This window comes from Phoenix dactylifera, unplaced genomic scaffold (genome assembly GCF_009389715.1).
Source record: "Phoenix dactylifera cultivar Barhee BC4 unplaced genomic scaffold, palm_55x_up_171113_PBpolish2nd_filt_p 000241F, whole genome shotgun sequence".
Taxonomy (NCBI): Eukaryota; Viridiplantae; Streptophyta; class Magnoliopsida; order Arecales; family Arecaceae; genus Phoenix; species Phoenix dactylifera.
In genome coordinates this window covers 361,452-386,825 of record NW_024067738.1, presented here as the reverse complement: position 1 = coordinate 386,825, position 25,374 = coordinate 361,452, and the positions used below count along the sequence as shown (strand labels likewise).

At 43.6% G+C, this 25,374-nt stretch overlaps 2 long non-coding RNA genes and 1 pseudogene across 2 annotated transcripts; 2 read left to right on the top strand and 1 right to left on the bottom strand.

Moving 5' to 3' along the window:
- Positions 1 to 43: 43 nt before the first annotated feature.
- Positions 44 to 7,890, top strand: LOC103718055 (annotated as a pseudogene).
- Positions 7,891 to 14,320: 6,430 nt separating this feature from the next.
- On the top strand, positions 14,321 to 15,928 carry LOC120105255. Its single transcript, XR_005507649.1, has 3 exons — positions 14,321 to 14,465; positions 14,568 to 15,301; positions 15,403 to 15,928. It is a non-coding gene; the product is annotated as an uncharacterized LOC120105255 (long non-coding RNA).
- Positions 15,929 to 18,671: 2,743 nt separating this feature from the next.
- On the bottom strand, positions 18,672 to 20,607 carry LOC103718040. The gene is made up of 2 exons (XR_005507648.1): positions 20,007 to 20,607; positions 18,672 to 19,606 (listed from the first exon to the last, which is right to left on the bottom strand). It is a non-coding gene; the product is annotated as an uncharacterized LOC103718040 (long non-coding RNA).
- Between the last annotated feature and the right edge of the window lie 4,767 nt (positions 20,608 to 25,374).

Sequence of the window (25,374 nt, the reverse complement as noted above, 5' to 3'; positions counted from 1 at the left end):
TTTTTCTTTTTTTTTTTTTGTTTTGTGGGTTGGGGGGGGGGGGGGGGGGGGGGGGTGTGCGTGTGAAAAGCTAAAACTTTTGTTTACGGTAAAAGAAAATAGTGCTTTAGTTTCTGAACTTAAACATCAGTCTTTGCTAATAATGATTATTCAGCGAGCTGCGCTAGCTGCTTGTTGTACTAAATCTCTGTCAGATTGCAGTTACTATCTGTTCATATTGGATTAAGGTTGATGATGTCATTTTGGGTAAACAGGATTTTGGTTTTGTACCATAAGCTGGTGAGTATAGTTATGAGATTATCCATGCCTCCATGTCCTCATACTGGCAAGTTAGTGAGTATAGTTATTTAGTAGTACTGCTACTATGTAGAAGATGATAGCATGCTTCTCTGCCTTCTGGTCCTCGTCCGACTAGGGCTTAATTGCCAGGAAGCCATGCCAAAATGTTGTTAATATATGATTTGATCTTAAAATAATGGATCAATAATATGTTCTTCTCTTTTGTTGCGACTGTTGTTATAGTGCTCTTGTATCAATCATAAGGGCTAAATAGTTGACCATCATATGAATTTGTAACATAAACAGATAATTGTATTACTTTAGAAGTGATAAACTTGTACTAAGGATTAAGTGATAATCAATGCCTAAGATGCCCAAATGACTATATTTCTTTAGATAAACATATAAACTTTTACTGAGAGAGAACAAATAATCAATGCCCAATATGCTCAAAGTCTCTCAACGAAAGATTATGCTATCCAAAACTCTGGTATGAGATGCTTTACACTTCCCTCCATCAAAATCTGAACATCTCCTTCTTATGGTTACAATTCTCAATTCTCCCAAATCTTATTATATTTGTATCCGAATTTTCTACACTACCATTTCATCAAGATTTAGGAAGATAAAATGAGACAGACTAGGAACCCCCAGAAACTCTGCTCTTTTTTATTTTTCCCATAACAAACCGGTGCCTAAGCAGCAAGCACCCGTCAATTCATTAAGATGTTGAAGTGAAGGAATACAATTTAAAATAGGGGAAGAGGAGGGAGAGGAAGATTTGAAAAAAAAATAGTAAAAAAAGTAAACAGATTAGAATCAGTCCCCCAATTGGGCCCGACTCAACAGACCCGCAGTTTAAGCCCACATAAAAACGTAGCCCTTCTTCTCAAAAGAAACCTGAAGCCCTGGGTCATACCATCTCCCCATCCTCAATCCGCCATGGCCAGCGATACACGGAGCTTCATCTGCATCCTCGGATTGGCCGCTTGTGCCGTTTCTCCTGTAAAGAAGAAGAGGGAACGCCTCCAATCGTCCACCAGGCCTCGCTCATCCTGGCGTCCCACGAACTCCGACGAGTTGCTCAATGGTGCACCACAAATGTTTGATAAAACGACGCCTCAGAAAGAGGTGCTCAATGGACTCCGACCGAGCCCCGCAGGGACGCACAGGTGACCTCAGCTGCAATTCCTTTACAATAACGAAGGAGAAGAAAAGAGTGGCGATCCAACCAGAACACCACAGCAAAAAGAGGAAAAGTACGAGGAGGCGGGAAGCTATCCATAACGGGATTAAACTGATGGAGAAGCAGATGCGGATGCTGGTGCAGGTGACGAGGAACTTGATCCCAGTAAAGTTTAAACTCTTAGCAATCCAAGCAGCGCCGTAAAGTGTTGGGGCACTCCACTACAGATCTTTGACACTTCTGTCATTGGAGCTGAGCTTAGAGTTTCATGGGAGGGCTTCTCCTATACGAGGCATGTTCTGAGTGCAACCTGCATTCACCTTAAAAGAGACCCGACTATGGTGATCGAGTGGCTTCGAGGTCGGCATAGAGATACGAGTCGGTAGTCGCTGCTCCACGACATACTGAGACTAATAAGAGAGTGTGGCTCTTTTTGAGTCACCCATGTCTATTGGAAGCCACCCATGTCTATTGGAAGGCAAACAATGCAGCCGATGGGGTGGCCTTCTTTGCGGCTCATGATACTGGAGGGTTTTTTGGGAGAACCAGGTGTCAATTCGTTGTGTGTGTAAGGCGCCGTTGTACAAAAAAAAAAAGATTTTTTTTTCAAAAAAAATTCGTAATCTTCTATTGGCTAGTCATAAACGCTATCTGTTGTTATATTGGAAGACGGATTCACGTGAAGGAATTCCGGGAGCCGCTCCTAAGAGGAGATAGGTGGGAGTACTTGTTTCACTTCTGCTGCTTTTAAATCTTTTCTTTTCTTATTGCTATCTTCCTCTCTTATTTATCTTAGACATTATGGTTTTTCAGGATTTTGTCTCTCGGGAGTTCTTTTGTCTCCTTCGTTGTGCAAAGATGAGTGGGGTTAGCAACAACGCGACTGGTTTGCAGGATATCCTAACTGAGTTGGTTGATTTGGTGAGGCTTTTCCACTTTGTTTCTCAATCAATCATGCTTTTTCTATTTTTTTAAGTAGAAGTTTTCAGAAAAAAAGATAAAGACTTTGAATATAATGTTTAGGGATTTTTTGCATGAATACCCTTCTAAAAATTTAAATTTACGTATATACCTTCTTAAAATTTATATTTATTTATGTACCCTCATAAAATATTATTTTTACACAAATGCTCCTGATATAACTGTTCTTCTAACACCGTTAATAAAAACTATATTTATTTTAATTAAAAACAAAATAAAATTTTGAAATTCTTTTTTTGTCCTCTATCGCGATCGTCTTATAAATGTTTTTTTTGCATATCTAACCATTAAGGATATTTTAGTCATTTTAATTTGAAACCGTTAATTTTTTAACGGCATTAGATGGCGTGGTTATATATGAAAAACAAAGATAATAAAAGGTAGAATAGCAAAACAAGTGTTTTACGAGAGTATACATGCAAATATCAATTTTGGAAGAGTTTTCATGCAAAATTCGATATTTAGGAGGGTCTTCATGCAAAAAACCCTAATGTTTATTATGGTTTCTTGCTTATCAAGATATGCTTGATGTTTTTTCTCTTGATTTAAAGGGATTTTTCAACAAATGAGTAGAAGAAAAGAGAAGGAAAATCAAAGATTTTGTGTTGTGAAAGAGTTCTTTTGATAAAAAAGTCTGCCTTGTGGCTTGTGCCATTGAATGATCTTGAAGGGTTGGATATACAGGGAGTGGCTGTTTTCATGTTTCGAACTTATAATGCCAGGTTGCAATGGAGCAATCTTACCATTGTGTGAAGCTTCACCTATGTGAACAAGTGCATTTGATGCTTCTAATTTATTTTTTGATTTGATGGAACTCTTTTTATATATTGAAAAACATTTTGTTCCGATTAAGTTTTCTTTTTCTTTTTTAAGTATTTACTTGTTTACATTTTGGTTGTTTTATTTTTATATTTGTGAATTGGAACTAAAAACGGGTTGGGTCAAAAATTTGTCAATCCAACTTGACTTGTTTATTAAATAGATCAAAAATTCAGATTTAAATCCAACCTATATATTAAATAGGACCCACATGACCTATTTATTAAATAAATCGAATCAGATTAAATGGGTTAAATAGGTTATGTGGGTTTTTAACCGATTAAAATAATTTAAACGAGTTAAACAGGATACGTGGGTTAGGTTAAACAAGACATAAATAGGTTGAGATGGTTTTAAATAAGTTAAACATATCTTTAATAGGTTAAATGGATAAGGTGATGACTCGAGCTATTTATTAAATGGGTTAAAACGAATGAAAGGTCTAAACCGGAACTGGACCCATTTAATAATCATTGCTGTTTGCTGGGAGATTTGGCAAGAGAGAAATGCACGACCCTTTCTAAATAGGAAGGGCTTGATCTACTCTCTAGTCCAGAAGATACTAAATTCTTTTCACAGCTAGGGCCAACTTTGCTCCTCAAAGGACAAAACGTCTCATTAGCTACTTTGTAGTAAAGTAGCATCCTTGGTTCATCCAGACTACTGTTAGAGGCTTTCCTCTCTGCATTTCTTTTGATCGTTGTCATCTATATCCCCTGAATTATGTATCTCCTGCTCCTTTTGCTCACACTTTGCATATTTTTGTAACCTTTCGTTCCGAATAAAAAAGAGGTAGCTATTTTCTACCTCCTATTTCCATAAAAAAATTACAAGCAGGTCTATATTGATTGACTTGTTTATAACCTAAATCCATTTATGCCAAACTCGAACCTGCTTAAAGTAGGCCATTTGCGGATTGGTTTGACGGGTTGGATCATAAATTGCTATCCGTAGTTGAACTAAAACACTAGACTTTTTTTCTTTTTTCCTTTTCTTGGAGAAAATAAAAGGGTAGTTCTATGGGAATAAAAGGGGGCTTGTTTTGTAACTGAAAATCTACACACTATTCATGAATCTACATATTCTGCACTTCTTAGGAAGACGTAGGCTGTATTCTTAGGTAGAGAACTGTTGTTATTTTTTAATTTTTTTTTCAATCTATTGCATATTCTGTATGTCGTTAATTATAGTGAAACTTATTATGTTTGTCATGGTTTCCAAGATCCTAGTAGATTTCTGTTTTCAATCTGTTGGTTTTCCTGGCATGACCTCAGGTACAGATTCCTATTGAGGAGGTGTTTCGGCATCTTAAATGTACCAAAGAAGGCCTATCCTCCCAGGAAGGAGCCAACCAGCTCCAATTCTTTGGGAAAAACAAGCTCGAGGAGAAAAAGGTCAGTATTGCTCATCATATTGTTCGTCCATTTGTTCTTTCTTTGCCTCTTTATTGAAAGCATGGTTATATGGTTCTTTAATGACAGGAATCTAAAATTCTCAAATTTTTGGGGTTTATGTGGAATCCCCTCTCATGGGTCATGGAAGCAGCTGCAATAGCAGCCATTGCATTGGCAAATGGCTTTGGGAGACCTCCTGATTGGTAGGACTTCATTGGAATCATCATGCTGCTCCTGATCAACTCCACCATTAGTTTCATTGAAGAAAACAATGCTGGCAATGCAGCGGCTGCTCTCATGGCTAATCTCGCTCCAGAAACTAAGGTTACAAGACATGGCAAGAACACCTTTACAGTATTTTGAATCTTTTAATTTAACTTTTTTTTTAAAATTTTTTTGTTACTACTTATGGCAATGTCTGCAGGTGCTTAGGGATGGCCAGTGGAGCGAGGAGGATGCAGCGATTCTTGTTCCTGGAGATATCCTTCCTTCCGATGTGCGCTTCCTTGAGGGTGACCCACTAAAAATCGATCAATCTGCATTCACTGGAGAATGCCTTCTTGTGATGAAGAATCCTGGGGATTTAGTCTATTCTGGCTTCACCTGCAAGCAGGGTGAAATTGAGGCAGTCGTCATAGCCACCAGTCTCCACACCTTTTTTGGCAGGTCTGCCCATCTAGTGGATAGCACCAACCAGGAGCGCCATTTCCAGAAGGTCCTTAGGTCCATCGGAAATTTCTGCATCATCTCCATTGCAGTTGGAATTGTTGTTGAGGCAATTGTAATGTATGCTCTGCAACGCTGGAAGTACAGGGATGGCATAGACAATATCTTGGTCCTTCTGATTGGTGGCATACCCATAGCCATGCCCGCTGTCTTGTCTGTGACCACGGCAATCGGGTCTCGCAGGCTCTCCCAGCAAGAGGCCATCACTAAAAGGATGACTGCAATCAAGGAAATGGCTGACATGGACGTGCTCTGCAGTGATAAAACAGGGACACTGACCCTCAACACGCTGAGCATCGGCAAAAACCTGATTGAGGTGTTTGCTAAAGGTGTTGACAAGGAACATGTGATTTTATTAGCGGCAAGAGCATCAAGGACAGAAAACCAGAATGTTGGGATGCTTGCTGACCCAAAGGAGGTATATCTTATGTGCGGCAGGTACTTGGTGCGGAGCGGGTCTGCCTTGAGGGAGATTCATCTGTGGTTATCGACTGGATCCGAGGGGCGGACCGGTTTGGGGATGGTCACCCCCTCATCCGGGAGATCCGTAGGGTGGTGCTGCTGTTTGGCGATGTTCAGATAGGATATGTGTTCAGGGAGGCGAACAGGGCTGCAGACTGGGTCGCCTCTTTTGTTGCTCGGCACTCCGGGGATTTTACTTGGACGTCAGCTTCTGATGTTTATCCTTTGTTGCATCTTTTACTTTCCCGTGATTTAGCAGGTTGTACTCACGTTAGAGCAATATGAAATGAGTAACCGCTTTTACCAAAAAAAAAAAGGAGGTATATCTTGGAATTGCTTGCTTGAATTCAACACCTCATAAGTGGAGAAGCTCATATTTGATGTGGATAGTTAATGTTGTTCTTGGCATGTATTAAATAGGCAAGAGCTGGTACTACTGAAGTGCATTTTCTTCCCTTCAATCCTGTTGACAAGCGAACTGCTCTCACCTACATTGATGCTGATGGAAGCTGGCATCGAGCAAGTAAAGGAGCTCCAGATGAAGTAAGTGGCTCTCTCTCATCCATGTTTTTTCTTTTTAATTATAAGTAATAATTGAAAGTTTTACTCGGTAGACGTGCTTCTGATATTGTCCTCACTGAACCTGGGCTCACTGTCATCATCAGTGCTGTTCTTACATGTCGAGCAATTTTCCAGAGGATGAAGAACTACGTGCTGTGTCCATTTTCCCCCCTAGCTGACCTGATGCAGTTTGTCATTGAATGTGTATCTTTCCCTAGTCTGAACTGAGTGGTTTTTCCAGGTACCATAATGACCATCTCAGAGGAGTGAATTAAACCGTCTCCAATGCCAGACGGTTGGAAGCTGGGAGAATTTTTTGCTACTGGTCTGGTTTTAGGCAGGTATCTTGCAGGGATGACTGTGATTTTCTTCTGGGTCAGGAACAGTACTGACTTCTTTTCTGTAAGTTTCATTGAGCTCCCTTCGTCCTACTTTAGGATCGTAGAAAAAGGAAATCTGAGAAGTCTGATTCATTATGGTATTTTCCTCTAGTCTTGGGGAATTTTCTGAAGTTTTTTTTTATGAAAATGTATCTAATTAATCATTTCTCAATGGTATTTGTTAGTTAGAAATAACCGGAAGTAATTAATAGAAGTAACTGATTATTATATCACTTATCGAGTTTGTTCTATCTTTAATATAACACGTCCTCATGGAACATTCAACTGCTTTCTGTAGAGTGTATTCAAAGCAAGATCCCTTCATCACAATCACTATGGAAAGATGTCTGCATTGTACCTGCAAGTGAGCATTGTGAGCCAAGCCCTCAAATTCGTCACCCGATCTCAAAGTTGGTCACTTATGGAACGACCAGGACTTCTCTTAGTTTTTGCTTTTCTGCTTGCTCATCTGGTAAAATTTCTCAAAGCATTCCTCCACTTCTGAACGTATAATCAATTGATGGTTCATTGTGAAGTTAAGCCATCTTGGGAATCATTTATCTATTGAATCAACACCACAATTAACTAATGGTAGTTACATATAGGCACCAATTCTTTTCAAAGAAACTTACCTGCAGATTCTTCATATATACCAAGTAACCTCTCTGCAATGGTAGGCATCATTATTGTGGTATTCAAGTTCAATTCATGTTCATGTAATATGTAACTTCTTGTATGCCAGTCATCCTCTTAGCTATTGCTTGACCGACATTTTTATTTTTGGAAGGTTGCAACACTTATTGCTGTCTATGCCAACTGGAGTTTTGCACTTATAAAGGGTATTGGTTGGGGCTGGGCTGGAGTTATCTGGCTGCACAGTGTGATCTTCTATATTCCCCTTGATTTCTTAAAATTCACGGTCCACTACAGTCTCAGGGGAAGGGCTTGGGATCATGTCTTGGAGAAGAAGGCATACCATTGTAGTGATATTTATTCTGTTCCTTTGTTTACCTTGATGATGCCAATCAATCTTGAATCAGGTTTTTTTCTTTTAAAAAAAACTCAAAAGTTCAAATAAAGGTTTTCTTACTTGTTTCTCTTATTATGGATGACAGGCTGCCTTTTTTTTTTTTTTTTTTTTTTTGATGAAACGGGCATTTCATACAACACGGGTACGAATACACCCAATAGAGTCAGAAAACAAAAGGCCCCGAAGAGCTCTGGGCAACTCACACTCGCCTGACCATAGGGTGCTTCCTGAGTGGCTCGCAACATATGCCGCCACCCAGTCGGCCGCCCCATTGGCCTCGCGATATACATGCATGGCCTGGAAACTAACCTCCCTCGCCATATCCCAAATATCATGGATCAGAGGGTGAACTCCCCCATAGCTGCACGAGCCCTTTCGGACCCAGCTGATCACAGTAGCAGAATCTCCCTCTAACAGGACAGAAGTCGCCTGAAGCACACGCCGCACATAGCACATACCCATCCAGGCTGCCCGCAGCTCTGCCCGAGGAACTGAAGTGTCAAAAATCTGACAGCCCCCTGCCACCACCACACCAGAGCTCGGTCCCCTGATAACAAAACCAGCCCCTCCTCTCCTACCTCCATCCAAGACTGAGCCATCAAAATTGACCTTGAGAAAACTCGGGGGTGGGGGCTCCCAGGTAAAAAATACCCTATGTGAAGCTGCCGAAGCAGAATGGGGGCCCCAGGTGTCCCGAGCTATCAAAGGTCTATGGGCTAAGTCTACATGTATAATCTCTGCTGCCTGAGCACTGGCCCGCTCCATCACAAAACGCGGTGAAGGCCTACCCTCGCCAAAAACACGGGCATTCCTGGCCAGCCATATCTGATAAGCTGTACAAGCTGCCTGAATAGCCATCCTGCGCCTCAGAGGGGTGCTCGCCCATCGCTGGACCCTCTCCAAAAAACAGTCCCTCCGACTCCACGCATCCTCCGGAATCCCAGTCAGCCTCCAAGCATCCCGCGCCCGATCGCACTGGAATAGGACATGATCCACCGACTCGTCCTCCCCACAATCCGGACATAGAGGAGAGAGGCCCACTCCTCGTCTGCTCAGCACTGAACACGTCGGCAAACACTCCCAAGCCACCTTCCAGAGGAAAAGAGCAGCCCTCTGGTGTAGCCCAAACCTCCACACCCAGCCACAATCTAGGCCTAGCACAGACTCCCGCTGAATAACTCGGGAAACATCACTAACCCCGACACTCGCTCTGCAAGTAGTGCTCCAGACCCTGACATCCGGACCTGCAGACACCGGAATGGGAAGTGCCCGAACCCGCTCTGCCAAATGCTCTCCAAACAGCTGGTCAAGTCTGTCACCATCCCACTCTGCCGCCCCCGGCCTGAGAAGGTCAGAAACCCGGAGTCCCTCTGCTCCCGATCCACTAAACATCGTCGGCCATAATCTCAATGGGAGCGCATCCACCCATGAGTCCTCAGTCACATCAATACTCCGTCCATCGCCGATCAACCATCTAGTATGAGCCAAAGCCATCGGCAAGTGCCGCCCAATCTCTCGCCATATAAAGGAAACTCTGCGGCCCCCTACCGCCTGTACAGTGAATCCCGCACGACCGTATCTAGCTAACATGATCTGGCTCCAAAAGCCCTGTGGCTCCAAGACAACCTGTACAGCCCGTGTGCCAGTAGAGCCTCGCGCCGCGCCTGGAGTGACTGCACCCCTAAACCTCCCTCCCGCAGTGGCAAACATACCCTCTCCCAGGCCATCAAATGTACTCCGCGACCTCCCCCACCAGAGCCCCATAGGAACCTCCTCATGAGCCTCTCAATCTCCTCCAGTACAGTCTTCGGCACAACAGTATGTGCCATCAAATAAATAGGCATAGAGCATAGAACTGACCTGATCAGCGTCAATCTGCCCATCATAGAGAGAGAGGACGCTCTCCAACCCTCGAGTCTGCTCCGCACCCTCTGCACCAAGGTAGAGCACTCCGCCACCCGCAGCCTCCTCCCTGTAAGGGGGACCCCCAGGTAAACCAGGGCCCCCTCCTCCTCCTGCATCCCTAGGATCGCCCTGACCTCCCGTCGCACCCTCCGCTCCGTGCTCGGACTGAAGTGTATGGCAGATTTTTGGAGATTGACTCTCTGCCCAGACATCTCGCAGTACTCCATCAAGACCCTCCGAAGGGCTCTCGCATCAGTCCCTCTCGCCCGAGTGAGCAAGAGGCAGTCATCTGCAAACAATAGGTGAGAAATGGGGGTGCCAGGAGCTGGACTATAGGCGACCAACTCCCGATTCCCACAAGCAGCATGCAAAGCACGAGAGAGTACATCAGAGCAAATAATAAAAAGATACAGGGATAGTGGACATCCCTGACGCAGACCCATAGTAGCTCGAAAGAACGGCGATGGCGTGCCATTAATCAAAATAGAGAAACTGGGCCTCTGCACACATCCCAAAATCCAGTCAATCCAAATCTGGTGGAAACCAAAGCTCTCCAGCGCCCTCCGAAGAAAATCCCACCGTATCCGGTCGTAGGCACGCTCCATGTCCAACTTCACAGCCATCAAACATCGTCTCCTCGAGGCACGCACTAGGTCCCCCATCAGCTCCTGAGCTAGCAGACTGTTGTCAGAAATACTCCTCCCGCCCACGAAAGCTCCCTGCTCCTGGCTAATGATCCTCGGTAAAATATCCTTCATCCTCCCCACTAAGATCCTCGCGACCACCTTGTACAAAGTAGTGCATAAACTGATGGGTCTATAATGACTCGGCTCTGAAGCATCCAGCCGCTTCGGTATCAATGTTATAAAGGTGGCCTTCCACTCATCTGCCATCACCGACCGACTAAAATAAAGCTGTACTGCCTCCACCACACCCCTCTGAATGATGTACCAATACCTCCGAAAGAAAAAAGGTGGAAACCCATCCGGCCCTGGGGCCTTATCCTCAGCAAGACTCCATAGCGCCTCCTTCACCTCCATCTCTGATACGGGCCGGATCAAAGCTGCATTTTCTGTCTCCCCAATGCAGGCCCTCGGCCTGGGGAGGTGACCTGTAACATATGATCCATCATCCTCCATCCATCTCGATCTAAAGAACTCCACTAGCACCTGTCTCACTGCAGCATCCTCCTCAACTCGCTGTCCTGCCCCCACCCGCAAGGAGCGAATCATGTTCCTCTGCCTTCTAATGACTGTCGACCGGTGGAAGAAGCTGGTATTTCGGTCACCATCCTTAACCCAATGTACTCTAGATTTCTGTCTCCAAAAGATCTCCTGCTGACGAAGCAAAGAGTGGTGGGTAGCTAGCGATCGCCGTAAGCCCGCCATATCCTCCACCGTGAGCTCCTCTCCTCGATCCTCCCGCCCCTGAAACTCCGATATCTGAGCCTCCACCACTTCTAACCTCCGAAAGACATTGCCGACGACCTCACGGTTCCATCGGCGAAGGCGTTGTTTGGTAAGCTCCAGCCGACGCGACACCCTCTGCATAGCGTCACCCCGCACTGGCATACCCCAAGCCTCCCTAACCACATCCCAAGACTGGGGGTATGACAACCAAAGCTTCTCGAAGCGAAACGGGCTGCTATGTGTGGACCCCGACACTGTGGAGATCAAAAGAGGGCAATGATCAGATGCAATGCGGGCTAGATGACTAACCTGATAGGATGGAAATCGCTGAATCCAGTCTGGGGAAGCAAGTGCTCTATCAATCCGCTCCCACACTCTAGCATGTCCAAGCTGATTGTTGCACCAGGTGAAGCGAGATCCAGAAAACCCGAGGTCCACCAGGCCATTTCTCTCCAAAACCTCTCGAAACTCCCTTCTGTCCACAGACTCTGAATAGGCTCTACCTCCTCTCTTCTCACTGGGGCTTAAGATGCAGTTAAAATCACCTACCACCATGGTCGGCACTCCCTGAGTCAACAAACACGTCAACTCGTCCCAAAGTACTCTCCTAGTCCGGTAGTCAGTGCTAGCATACACCCCGCACAAAACCCAGGTAGGATTATGCGGTTCCGAAATTACCAACACCACCTGCTGAGTACAATTGCAGATAATATCTACAGAAACTATCCCCCGTCTCCATAACACTAGGATGCCCCCAGACAAGCCTCGAGACTCAACAGCATACACTTCCCAATCAACTGCCAATCGCCGCAGCACCCGACGCAACCCATCTCCCGATACTCGGGTTTCACAAAGAAAACAGATATCCAGGCCATGAAGCTGAACCAATCTCTTAAATGACGACAAAAAGGACGGCTTGGCTGCCCCCCTACAATTCCAAGAAAGTATCTTCATTCAAAACAATTAAGAGAGGTTTTGGCCCAAACCTGCCGGGCTGATCACAGTGGGTACAGAGACCCCTCCTTCCCCTGATGCCAAAACGTCCCCCTGGATCGCAGCTCTCAGCAAATCCACCACCTTCCCATGCTCCAAGATCGGAGAAGAAGATCCCTGTCCGGAACCAGATGACATACCCCTCCTTACCACGGTTCCAGAGGGTAGCGGATGCCCAACCACGGTGCCTGAGGGAGAAGACAGCCGCCCGGAGCCTTGGAGGAGCCACTTGGCACCTCAGGGAGACCCACCTTCTTCACTCCCTTACCTGTCAGTTTAGAAGGGGAAACCAAATCACCCCCAACCAAACTCACCTCAGGACACCGAACCAAGATCTCGGCCGTCTTCCCGGCCATCACGACGCCTTCCGGTCCCCGCTCCTCAGCCGGGGCCAACCCGCCATCTTGGACCGATGCCAGCCGCGGGGAGGGTTCTCTCTCCATCGCTCGTGTCCCGCTCGGCAGAGGAGCCTTCTCCGCCACAGCTCCGCTAACCGCTGCATCCGCCGGCAGCGGTCGTATGGGGGGTCTCACTGGGGGTCTCACCGGTGGCAGGGAGGCACTCCGGAAGTGCCTCCTCCCTTCCCCCTTCCGGCGAGTCGTCCCGCTTTCAAGAGAGGAGGAGGACGACGATCGGATGAGATGCAGCTCGCTCGCCACTCGACCCGCCCCGACGCTCCGGGTCGTTCGAGCCGGGCTCCTGGCCCGCTTCATCGGGCTTGGGCCCTGGCCCGGGGAAGGCCCGATCGCAGAAGCCTGGTCCAACTTCACAAAGCCCGTCCCGCCTTGGGCCGCCAGGCTTGGCCTTAGCCCAAAAGATCCAGCCCATCCTAACTCCGCCCGGCCCGGTTCACCTTCCTTCCCAGTCTGCACTGGGGTTGAGTCGGCACCCGCGCCGGCATGAGTTGCCTCGGTCTCCTTAGCCGCCGAACCGCCCACCACCCCCTTCCCCGGCGACCGCCGCCTGGCCACTTTGGTGGGCTTTTGCCACCCATCGGTGTCCACAGGCGACTCCGGGGAGGTCGACATCACGATGGAGGGACTCGGCTCAGCCGCTGCAGACTGACGAGCCGGAGGCGGGCCAGCACCCGCGCGCGCCGGCACTGGCACCCTGTGCGTGGCAAGCCATGGGCCAAAAACACGGCACCGCGTCCCGTCCACCACTGGTACCGCCTGACCGCCGGAGCCATGATCAGGTACTCCTCCTCCCGTCTCACTGGCCTCAGACCCCCCGTTGCCCGTAGCCGACTCCGGGGTCGTAGCTCGGCACCCATTCCCTCCATGGCCGAGACGACCACAATAGGAACAAACCGGCGGTAGAGACTCATAGGTGAAGGACTGCCACAGCTTCCCTTCCTTCCCCCTGATAAAGACCCCCGGCCGCACCGGTAAGCTAGCATTCACCTCCACCTTGACCCTCGCATACCCCATCCGCCGGCGGTCCTCCGTGAAAGCATCAACTTCTATTGGAACGCCGGCCTCATTAGCGATCTCCCAGATAGACTCCTTGCGCCAGTATTCGAGGGGCAGCCCAGGGAGGCGAAGCCACACCCACACCCTGTTAACCTCCATCCTCCCGGGAACAAAGTCTGGCTGCCACCTCTCCACCGCCAGTAGCTGCCCGGCAATGACCCACGGACCTCGCAGCAGCATCGCCTCCCTATCCTCCACACTTCGGAACCGAAGAGCAAAGTACCCGGAGGCCATAGGGAAGGCTTCGACCTCATACTCCAACTTCCCTCGCGCTTTCACCTCCCGAGCTGCCCACTCCGCCGGAACACGTCGCCCCAGATTCCTCGCAATCACCGCCGTGGAGCTCCAGACCTCCCTCTCCATGTCCACCCACTCCGGCGTCAACTCCAGCACCTTCGGGAACCGCCGCTGGACCTCCTCTAATGCCTCAGCCGAGATCTCGTGGGTGGTCCACATAGATGGCCGGGCCGAGCCCCTAGCCACCTCCGACCAGGACCGCGAGGATCCCGCCCTCCCAGGTCCCTGCCGCTTCCCAGCACCCTTAGGAGTCTTCGTTCCCTCCGACTCCGTCCCCTTCCCTTTTCCTTCCCCCCCCCCCCCCCAGCGTCCATGGTCCACCCCTCCCAGGTGTTTGGGGAAAAGCCCCACCCACCGCACCGAGTTTGGCGCACCTCGGCACACTTCCCAAGTCACTCACTCTCTCTCCTCACTCTCTCTCCTTCACGAGAGAAGCCCAATGGGCCACATTGCAAAGGACTCAACATGGACTTCAAGCCCCAGAAACAAGCACCCTTTTCTCTGACAGGAATAGCTACAGGGAGCTTTCAGAAGTTGCTTGGCAAGCTAGGAGATGCGCTGAGGCTGCAAGGTACATGGCTTTTGTTGGATTACTTGGCTGTTTCTCCTGCACATGCTATAATGTTCAGAAAAATCTTGTTTGTGAAAATAACTTTCCGATATCATTTTGAAGGATGCTTGAATACTTGAACCGGCAAGTATCCTAACTCATCATCTCCTAGAACTCTTTGCATCAAGAGGATACTGATGTGGGTTCCAATTTAGTGTGGCTCATTCAGGATGCCTGAGACATGACTTTAATGACCCTCATGTCTTTTATGGATTTAATTCTTTTAATTAAAATTACTATCAAAATCGGAACACCTGGGGCCCCCATTCTGCTCAGGGAAGGCCTTGTATGGTATTTTTCATCTAGGAGCTCCTATCCTTGAGTTTCCTCAAGATCAAATTTGATTGTTCTATTTTGGACAAAGGCAGGAGGGAAGGTGCTAGATTTGTCATCAGGGCCCGAACTCCAGGGTGGTGGCTGTCAAATCTTCGACACGTTGGTTTTGGAACAGAGTCAAAGTTGGTTTGGGCTGGCCTGTGTCATGCGCGACGAGTGCTACAGGCTAGCTCGATTATATTGGAGGGTGACTTGGCCACCGTGATCAGCTAGGTCAAGGGGGTCCTTGCGGTGTTGAAGGGGGATACCTCCTGCTTCGAGACATTTGGGCGATGGTGAGAGATGAAATGGCCTTTCAGGCTAAGCATGTGTTCAGAGAGGCCAACGGAGCGACGGACTAGGTGGTTGTATATGTGGCCTGCCACTCTGGAGGCACCTTGTGGGCCGGGCAGGGAGAGTTGCCTAGAACACTCTATGACTTGTTGTTTTCTGATTTTGTTGGATATATCCATACTCGAAATGTATGAAATATCTGTTTTAGCAAAAAAAAAAAAAAAATTACTTTCAAAAGCCTTTTTATGTTCTAATCAGAATCTTGCCATCTTCTGATCATAATTTGCAGGCTGAGGGAGCTGCACGCACTTAAGGGCCATGTGGAATCAATGGCCAAGATGAAAGGGCTTGATATTGACACCGCCCAACAGAACTACACAGTATGATGGCATGCAAAGGAATGCTTGACAAAGGATAGGGAACTCTTATGCTCTGTTATTAGTTTTCCTCAGATCCAAGTAGCAACAGTCAATGGCTTCCATAAGCTCCGCATGATTATAGATTAACAGCACTAACCTATTGTACTTCATGGCTGTTATTAGGAACTAATCAAGTAATTTTGCATATTATGTTATGGGAACTGAAGTCCACTTGTTCTTATGAACTCCATGTAGTTGCGTGTGATCTTTAATGAATCTTTATTGGAACGGTTGACCTACATGTCAAACTGAAATAGCACGAAAAAGCCTGTTTCATTCTTGTTGTTTTCTTTCAAGTTCAGATTCAATTGACTATATAAGATAAGCTCAATATGCGGTTTTTAACTGTGTTCTCTCTCTGCTTGGCCCCTAAGAAGTAGTCATAAGTTGATAGCATACAAGTCATGCTAGGTTCATCAATAAACTCCCCTTGGTTTTAAAATATTTTATCAGTTTTGACAAATTAGCATATAGGTAGCTGCGATGTTCAGAAAAAATAAAAAATAGTAAATAATAATAAATAAAAAATAACATAAAAATTTAAAAAGGATAAAATGAAGATACATATTGGTGGTGTTAGGTTGTTAGAGAGGGGGAGGGAGATGGAGATAGAGCGGTAATGGGTTCGTTAATTAGGGCAGAAAGAGAGGAATTTGGGGCTATTTGAAAATTTGACGGACCTAAAGGACGCTATTGCTCTTTCTGATATAGTATAGATTTCTAGGTTTATCAGAGCATGAATCGCAACGAAAGCAGGATGGAATCATAGGTATAAATTTTTGAGCAAAGTCACAAGTCTGTTGCTAAATCTCAAAGGGCTTCAGCAGTCTCTTCTATTTAGTCATCTCCTTGAGTACCATTGTTGATGTTATCTGACGTGAGTTAAGCAATGCTTGGGTTTTTGTTTTTGAATGCTTGACAGTCAAAACTGTTTATTCCAAATAGAAACGCCAAGCTCATCCTGCATTCTCTAAACATCCATGGTTTTAACACCTAAAAAAATAAAATGAAAAAAAAAATATCCCTGCTTTTAGCAATTTAGCTCCCACTGTGTTATGTCCTTCTCCGATGCTCTCCTGGCAAGGCTTGAGGCATATGGAGGCACTTTTGGTTCTGAATTATGCTTCCTTGAGTAATAATGCTCGCACCGTTTTCTTCAGACCAGCGATTCCTCAAGAAGAAGAAGAAGAAGAAGAAAAACTTCAGAATGATTACCCTCCTTTTCAACTCTTCCATATGATAGCTAGTTCATATCAAGCTCTGATATTTTGCTCCTATGCCCTTCAACTTTTTTTTAGATATAACAGTCAATGAGAAAAGGTAACCAAGCGTCTTGCACAAAATGATCCAAAAACATATCTGAATTATAAGTTGATTAATGAGAGTTGTTTGCAATGATGCTAGAAATCAAAGGGCGTATCGAAAAGTTGTATGCATAGAACTAGCAAAGAGGAGAGGACCGAGAAGGGCCTTTTAAATCTGGAATCGATTGCAAATAACCATTCTGTTTGAAGTCTGATGATGCTCTTACTCCTGCCTCAATACTTAAACTATATACAGTAGTGCTTTTAGTCTCATCACCTCATAAAGGCATCTGGTTTTGCATTAATGAAAGCCTGGAAATTTGCTTAATTGTAGGCTTATACAAAAAGGATCAGTTTGAGGCTATTTTATCATTTTTAGATGGAGAGATTAACATTGTAAGAATGTGGACCAGCTTAACAGAATCGAAACGGTGCCGAGCAAATGATTTCTGCAACAAGGAAGCACATGAAGTAGCATGCACTGGAAGATAAAAGTGCACGAATAGCTTTACATTGAAGATGACAGGAAGAGATATGAATAGGTATATTATTGGAAGAAGAAAAGATATGTCGCAATAGGTGAGATAGGGAAGCAAGGGATCGATTTAAGTCTGATCTACATATATTGCCACTTTTCCCAAAACACTGGTGTCTTAATCTCACATCTGAGTAGCAGTTAGGCAAGTAGCATTTTGGAGCAACGGCTGGAAATGTTTCTTTTGAGTTTTTGATTGGTTTCCTTAGAACATTTTTGCTGCACTTAAAGCAAGTATCCTGTTCATTAAAACATAGGTAGATTTTTTCCTCAAAAAAGGGCTAGATCTAAAGATTACCTAATTATGTTTATTGCAATGCAGATAGCTGCATCAATGCAATTAGATTTTTTTTATTCTGGATTAAGAAATATGCAAATTGTTGCAGCAATGAATCTTAAAGTAGCTACTATTATCATTTTTGTCCTTTCTTGATATCTAGTCTGCTAGATTATAAAAAATAATCAAACAAAACACATGCTAATATTTTTCTTAAGAAAAAACTCAAAAAATAATTCATGCTAAAGAAACATTAGAAGAAAGTTATGAAACATAAATCTTGTATCGTTATAACCTTATGTATGGTCATTGAGTCAATGCATCTTTCATCGGTGACTTTATGGCTGTAGTCATATTTTCTGAAATCTTTACCTGCAGGAAATACAGTGAACAAATTTTGCATAACATTTAGAATTTTTTTAGACTATATACTATTTGGTTGACTGGTCTATTTTCAAATAAGATTTATCTTTTGTTTTACCGGAAAGAAAGCTTTCCAAGTATTTAAAAAATCCCTCATATCTGCTTAAAAGCACTCCAAGCATTAAGTTACCAACTCCCTTATTTTTTCAGACTTGGTTTTCTCCTTTATTTTTTTTTTCAATTTTTTTGAGAAATGGGAATTAGGTGGTTGGACAATTATTTAGCTCCATCAATTCAATTTCAGCATAAACTTACTCTACTGTGGTCGAGCTGTCTAACTCAGACATCTTGAGTCTTGAAGGACTTTACTGTGAAACCATGCCGATAAGACAATCAATGGAATTTGGGCAGTCAAGTGGTGCATCATATTAATCAAATGGCCTGTTGTAGATAAATGCATGTTACCTTCTATAGTTTGTTTCATATTCTTATTTGCAAAGCATAGCATCTGCGAGGCATACTCTATATCATTCACAGTGCAGAAAGAAGAAAACTCCTAATATCATGTCCACCATTATTATAAGTTGGAAATGATATCATTCACAGTGCAGAAAGAAGAAAACTCCTAATATCATGTCCACCATTATTATAAGTTGGAAATGATATCACAATTCTTTTTTCTTTTTTTTTGAGAGGAGAGAATGGTATAACACATTACTTACAAAGCTGCACCATCATTACTAAAACAAACTTGAGTACGTACATAGTTGAATGTAGCTTGCCAACGAAAGCCTACTCAGTTGCAATAATAGTCTCCACCTATCTCTCACATTCTATTTACTCTCTCACATGCTCACAATATAAACATGAATAAAGTATATAACTTTGCTTTTTAACATGAAATAGTCCTTGATGAGACCAAGGCCACGAGTACTAATATTTAAGTGTGGACCAACAAGAGTCCTAAGAATATTCACCTGCAACTGCAGACATACCACGTAACTCTCCACCTCAGAGAGCAATTCACTTAACCCCATCTCATTCCCACCAGGTAAAAGCAATCTCAGTATCTTCATGTGGTCATCAATCTCCTCTTCCCTTCTGATTTCCTCTCTCCGAGCACCTTGCCGCTGGCCGATTGTTCTCAACCTGCTTGCTTCATTTAGTTTAGAATTTGGTTTTAAGTTCATCTGGTTCTCAGCATTATCGACAGACCTAGGAATTCCTGGGCATGCCAAGAATTGGCCAAGCATTTCAATATTAAAAGTACTATTGGTGGTTGTTCCGAGTGTGGCAGTGTTATGAAGTTTTCTTGGGTCCATGCCTTGCTCGAGTTTGCGTCTTAAGGCACGGCTCCATCTGAACTCACCAGTCGACAGTGCTAGTGCCATGTCTACTTCATATCTGATGGTCTTCTTGATGTTATTATCTTTGTTTCTGCCTGAGGAGCCAATGCTCGGTGACATTTAGAAGAGCTGGCAAGAGATAACTGATGTACTTCTGCGAGAAGTTTGCACATGATAAGGCATTTGGTTTGACCGAATACGCCCGTCTTTGCTTATTTCTTTGCTGCTTCTCCATCGAAGAAAGGAGAACTGCATTGAAGAAGATGGCAACTATGCAAATCACAAGAATAGACACTACTACTTGCTACTTATATAACTAACAACAAAAGACACGACATCGACCGCCATGAAAATTAACCAGCAGGATTGTAGCAAGATATCAGTGATATTAAATTAATGAATCAGTTGAAACATGCTTTTCTTTTTTCCTTTTCTTTTGATTAAAGAATCAGTTTGAAACAACGATTGCAGCAGTAATGCATTGAATAGAGGAGGACTTAATTCTTATAGCAATGGAGGAGAGAAGAAACAATGCTGATGACAAGGAAAGTGGAAGAACTAAGAATATGTTACAGAGAATAGAGATTGAGGATAGACACAGATAATAAAGAAGGTGGCCAGGAAGTAGGAGGAGAAAGCTATTTGTTACCTTGCCAAGCCCTAAGAGCTTCAGTATGGTCGAGGATTGAGCTGTGCGACCTCCATTTAAGCACTTAGGGAGGGTTGGAAGGGCAGAAGAGCCAAAACTTTCTCCTACCGCTGTCTCATTAAAGCGCCGAGGCTCATCCATCCCAAGCAGTCCTTTCGCATGTGGAGGCCAGCCCACAAACAAAAATGATTGAAAGTTGGAGAGGGAAATATTTGGAATAACCGAAGTCTTAATTCGGAAAGTAAGAAAAAAGAAAAGATCATATACAGTCCTGAAGGAAATAAATGTACCCAATAACTAGGTCCTAGAGTGAGTGAGTTTCTAAAGGATTTGATAACTAAAGAACTTCGAATTAATGACTTTTAAGCAGAAGCTCTAAGGGGGAATGGAAGTATATAAGGTGCGTTCTGGTGGAGCACATGGCGGCACGTTCACCCTTTGCTCTTCGCAACCTACCTAAAAGGACAGCCCCCATCCCATGTGCTCGTAGAAGAAGAAGACACCGAACCCTCTATAAATGCCACCACATGAATCCAGCCCCCAAAGTACTCTCTCTTCTGATGGTTATGGCAATGACCTTTCTCTTCTCTTCTCTTCTCTTCTCTTCTCTTTTAGCTTCTTCTCTAGCTAGACACCTCTCCTCCCAATACCTTTCCAACGTTACCACTTTCAATCTGCTACTATTTGTTCTTACATGAAATGAAATGATCAATATAAGAAAATATGAATAAAAAAGAGTTAGAAAATGTAACTGGGTTGGAGCTAGGCATGCGACCAAATACTTTGGATTAAAATGGTGCTTCTGAATGGTGTTTGATGGGGCATTGGATATACATGCATCTTTTTTTCTTTTTTCTTTTTTGGTTTGGCCTCGACTCTTCGAAAGGGTCCCTCCAAGGTCATGGGATGCACTCAGCCCAAATGCCGGGGAGAAGGTCCACACAATCCTTTGTTTAATATGAGGTGGGGTTTCTAATGACAAGATTGATGGGAGTGGAGTGCCAACCCCATGCACCACAAGACAAGGGAAAGATGAGGTGTCGTCGGTGTCGACGTGGTCACCTAAGAAGACACCTAGGCCCAATGATTGATGGCAAGTTTGTAGGTTTACTTGGAGGGGGACCTGCCATCCACGTGAGAACTCTAGTCCAGGAGTTATCAAGAGGACAATGAGAGCAGTGGTTGTCTTTAACTACCAAACTCTTGCGTGCAAACCTCTCATCGGAAACCACATGGTAATCCCTGTCATGCTGTGTTCTAAGGAAAGTCCGGGAGCTTTCGATTCCATCTCTCTCCCCCACCTCGAGGAGGGACCAAATGATTCTGTTCGTCCTCTTTGGATATCAGGCACGGAGTTATGTGGTTGTTAAACCACGACAAATCCACACTAACCACTGAAATGGTTGTTGAGAAAGTTTTACATGATTTCCTTCAAAAAAAAAAAAAAAATCCCACAGTATGCCTACTTTTTTTGAAGGAATTTCCACAGAATGTCATTCTTTTAAAATGCTATAATAATAAAATATGGAAGCAAATGTTCCAGCTGTTAAACTTCAGCGATCCTTAATTCTTCCTCTTGCTTTTCCTGTCTTTTTTTTTTTTTAACAATATAATATCCAATATAGTGAGCACTGTCACTGATATAAGATGGACAAAATCAGCTGTGACAGCCAAAATTGCTCCATTTGAGCTTACTCTCTTTTCTTGTGATGAAATTAGGAAAATAATCCAAGCTGCTCTGTGCTAACTCTCAGCTTAACTGGACTGTTGCTGATATTGAGAAATACTCTTTTCTTTTTGATGATCTTGAGACCTAATCAATGCATTCTCTCATTGGACATGAAATAATAGAGGGCCACAACATCTTCTTTTTTCCCTTTCTTTCTTCTTTTTTAACTTTTTAGCAAAACGGCGCCAAGCAATAGAAGTCCATAGAATCACTAATGGAAGGATAGCAGAGGTCCAACGGATGGTTGTGCTAATGGAATGATATCATTAATGCAAATTTTTGGTCCAAGAATCAGACCGTATCACTGAATTGTTCTTGAAGAAGGCTCTTTCATCTATTCAAATCTGCTAGCCAAATAGCAGGAATGCTAAAGTCTCTTTGAATATGTTAAAGGTCCATGTTTGAACCTACTTTAGCAGCCCTTGGGTATTTGGAATGTGATTTGCTGCAATCTCAGGAGAACCCGAGAAGAGAATTTGTTGCTAGAAATAGAATTACCGTTTTTAGTAGAAGCTGCTTCTGTCTCGGTTGAATTTCTCATTGAGGAGGTCGAATTCTGTAGCCTTGACGAGGCATCATTGACTCAACTGAGAGTTTGAGCTTTTTTTTTTCCGTCAGTGAAAGAGAGAGAGAGAGAGAGAGAGAGAGAGAGAGAGTTGTAAGTCATTGAGATAATGAATGAAACAAGAGTACGAAAGGCTACTCCAGGCCTACAAAACAGCAAAGCTCAGGTTAGACCTAATATTCCCATCTTCTAATAATAAAGTTGGTGACATTTTTTTGGTGAACACAGAATAAAGACAACAAAGAAAAAAAAAATCTTTTGGGCACGAAGATGGCCTCCTTAGACTGGCTATAGCAATGGCATAACCAGCCGGTCTCATCACTGCATCTACCTGAGGCTTGTTCACCATGCTTGGTTATTTCTTTGAAATTGCTGTTAGCTCCAAAGTTCGCTGTGTTTGTCTGTGCTATGAACATGGCTGAGATTGGAGTCTAGCGAGAAGGGGAGCACATGGGTTTCGCTTATGGTGTGTCCCAGTGGGGGCTAATCTTGTTTTGGACTCGTATGATTCTTCCCTTCACGTGCAAATCCATTGACAAGCTTCTTCAGATGCTTATAATCTTTCCTTTTTTTTTTCCCTTCGTTTTGAACAACAGTGATCATGTCCTACCACCAGCATTTGAACACTGGACTTCCCCCAAGAATAGTGTCCTTAGAAGAGAAGTGCCAACCAGCTGAAACAAACAGTTGTTGGCCTTCACAGTACTTATCTTCACAGAAGTAAGTATGTCATATTGAGGAAAAATGATATTTATTTGGTCAAAAGTTTAAATGGGTTTGGATGGAGGGAGAATTTGCGAAGAGATAAGATTCGTTAAATAGATTTTGTTGTTATTATCTTTTCTTTCCAAAACTATCTATACTTGTTATATAGTTGAGGTTTCCGACGAGAACTAATCAATTTATCTACAGGCCCAGACTCATTTTTCCTAGTACAATTAGATTATAACTTCTCCAAAATTTTGGCAAGTCTTTAATATTTTTAAGAGGCGCTTCCGAGATTATATTTATCTGGCCAAATTGTTTCTGACTACTAAACTTGTGACTGCGTATTAAATAATGGCTACATCGATCCAACCAGGCTATTAGAATAAAATTTGAGTATTTTAATGGTAGGAGAGTGAGGAGCCTTGGAAGCATAGTGGCTTTCCTTTAGAATGGCTTTGTCAAGTCGAAATTTTAAAAGCATACGCCTTAGGATAAGGCTGAGCTTATCGATGTGATGGTAAGGATAGGATAGGATAGGATAGGATGGAGGTGAGTGGTCTCTTTGAAATAACTCCGATTTGGATAAGAATTTGATTCTTGAGTTTTAAAATGAACTCTCTTGCTACTTCTATTTTTTATATAGCATTTCTTGAAAAGGCCTAATATGCTAATGTACACATTGGCACAACACTTCCTTCTCCCTATTCTGTATTTTAGCTAGATGTGGATATAATTTTCATGACATGCACCTTTGGAAGAAGCGTAAGGAGTTTTTATTTCTCCAACCAAAAAGACTACTATTTGTAATGGCCTAAGAATCATTCTAGGTTGTAAAGAATCTATATAAAGCCGAGTGCTACAGATTTCTGTGAGCTGGATAGCTTGATGTTGGTTGGTGGCATCAGTACATTCTCTATATCATGGACAGTGAACATGCCAAAGCCCTTGATCATGAATCATGAATGCAATCTTCTTGTCACTCTAGTGTTTCATCAATTCCCTTTAGGAGCTTCTACCAAAAATTTTCTCAATGGAAAAAAATCAATTGTGAGTTAGGTAGGTTCAAACTCACCTTAGGATTCGTGGAACTTATAACACATCCTAGGACTGCTGCAAGGCTGCATTCTGAATGCGTGAATAAAGATTTCTGTAAAAATTATTCCACTTTGTCTATGTAGTGTCCAAAGGAAAATCTCTGAATCTGTAGTCAACGCTATGTACAAAGAGTCTGAAACTCAGGAGTCGAAGCATTTCTTTGAGCAGAAGAAGCAAAACGTTTGGTTCTCTTTTGTCTCTAGTCATGCCAGTCTGAGTTCTTTGTTTCTTTTTAATCGTTTTGCAGTTCTGTTGCATGTTTACGTAACTCATTAATTAACGGACATGTAAACCTATCAAGTTAATTAATTTGCAGATGTGTCTTATTTTTCTTCCAAATGATCTTATATTAATATTACTCTTAACATTGTTTGAAAAAAATAATGATAAACAAAAATCCAAACCAATTAAATGACTACTGGTTACAATGTGTGCTTGACAGCTGGAGTCTCTCTAAATCATTCAGAATACAGCATCAGTCCACTGGAAAAAGCTGGAAATATCTCGCAGGACCACTACTTAGAAAATCAAAGAGTATATACATTGAGATCTAAATTTTTTTTGACATGTTTAATAAACAGTTTCAATTTGGTTCGGTAAATTTTTGATCTGAATTGCTAATGATGATTGGTGGCAATATTTATAGTTGTCAACCATGACATCTTAATATTTTTGGACTTTGGCACTCATAGAGTTAAACAATGCAAGCACTTAGTTTGCACACCCTGTAGGTGGCTCACACATGTGGCTTGCACGTAGCTAGCGTTGAACTGCAGCAATAATGCAATGTTTGCATGCATGTAGAGGTCCACCGTCTGCCCTAATATATGACTAGAAGACAAAAGAAGTTATATTAAGTTTACATTGATTGCCCATGAGATGTACGACACAATGCACGAGATTGATGTCGACTCATGGATTTACACCAAAATCATGCACGAACGCATTTTTACAAACACGCAGGAGCATTAGCAACAATAAGGATGATGCTGATTGAACCGTAATATGTTAAAACGAGGACAGCGACACATGTCAGAGATATGCACGTGCAACCGCACACATGTGGCCATGGAACGGTACCAGAAGATGCCGTGAGCTTGAGTTGGCCCCGTTGATGAATTAGATATGATAACGAGGCCCCAACTTGCAAGCGACCAATTATGTAGTCCTTTTTCACCTAACCACGCATGTGCGTTTAACGCTACTGTTGGATAGCTCGACTTGACATCACTGTTTTAGTCTCATTATGGTCAAGCTAGGCAGGGAGACCA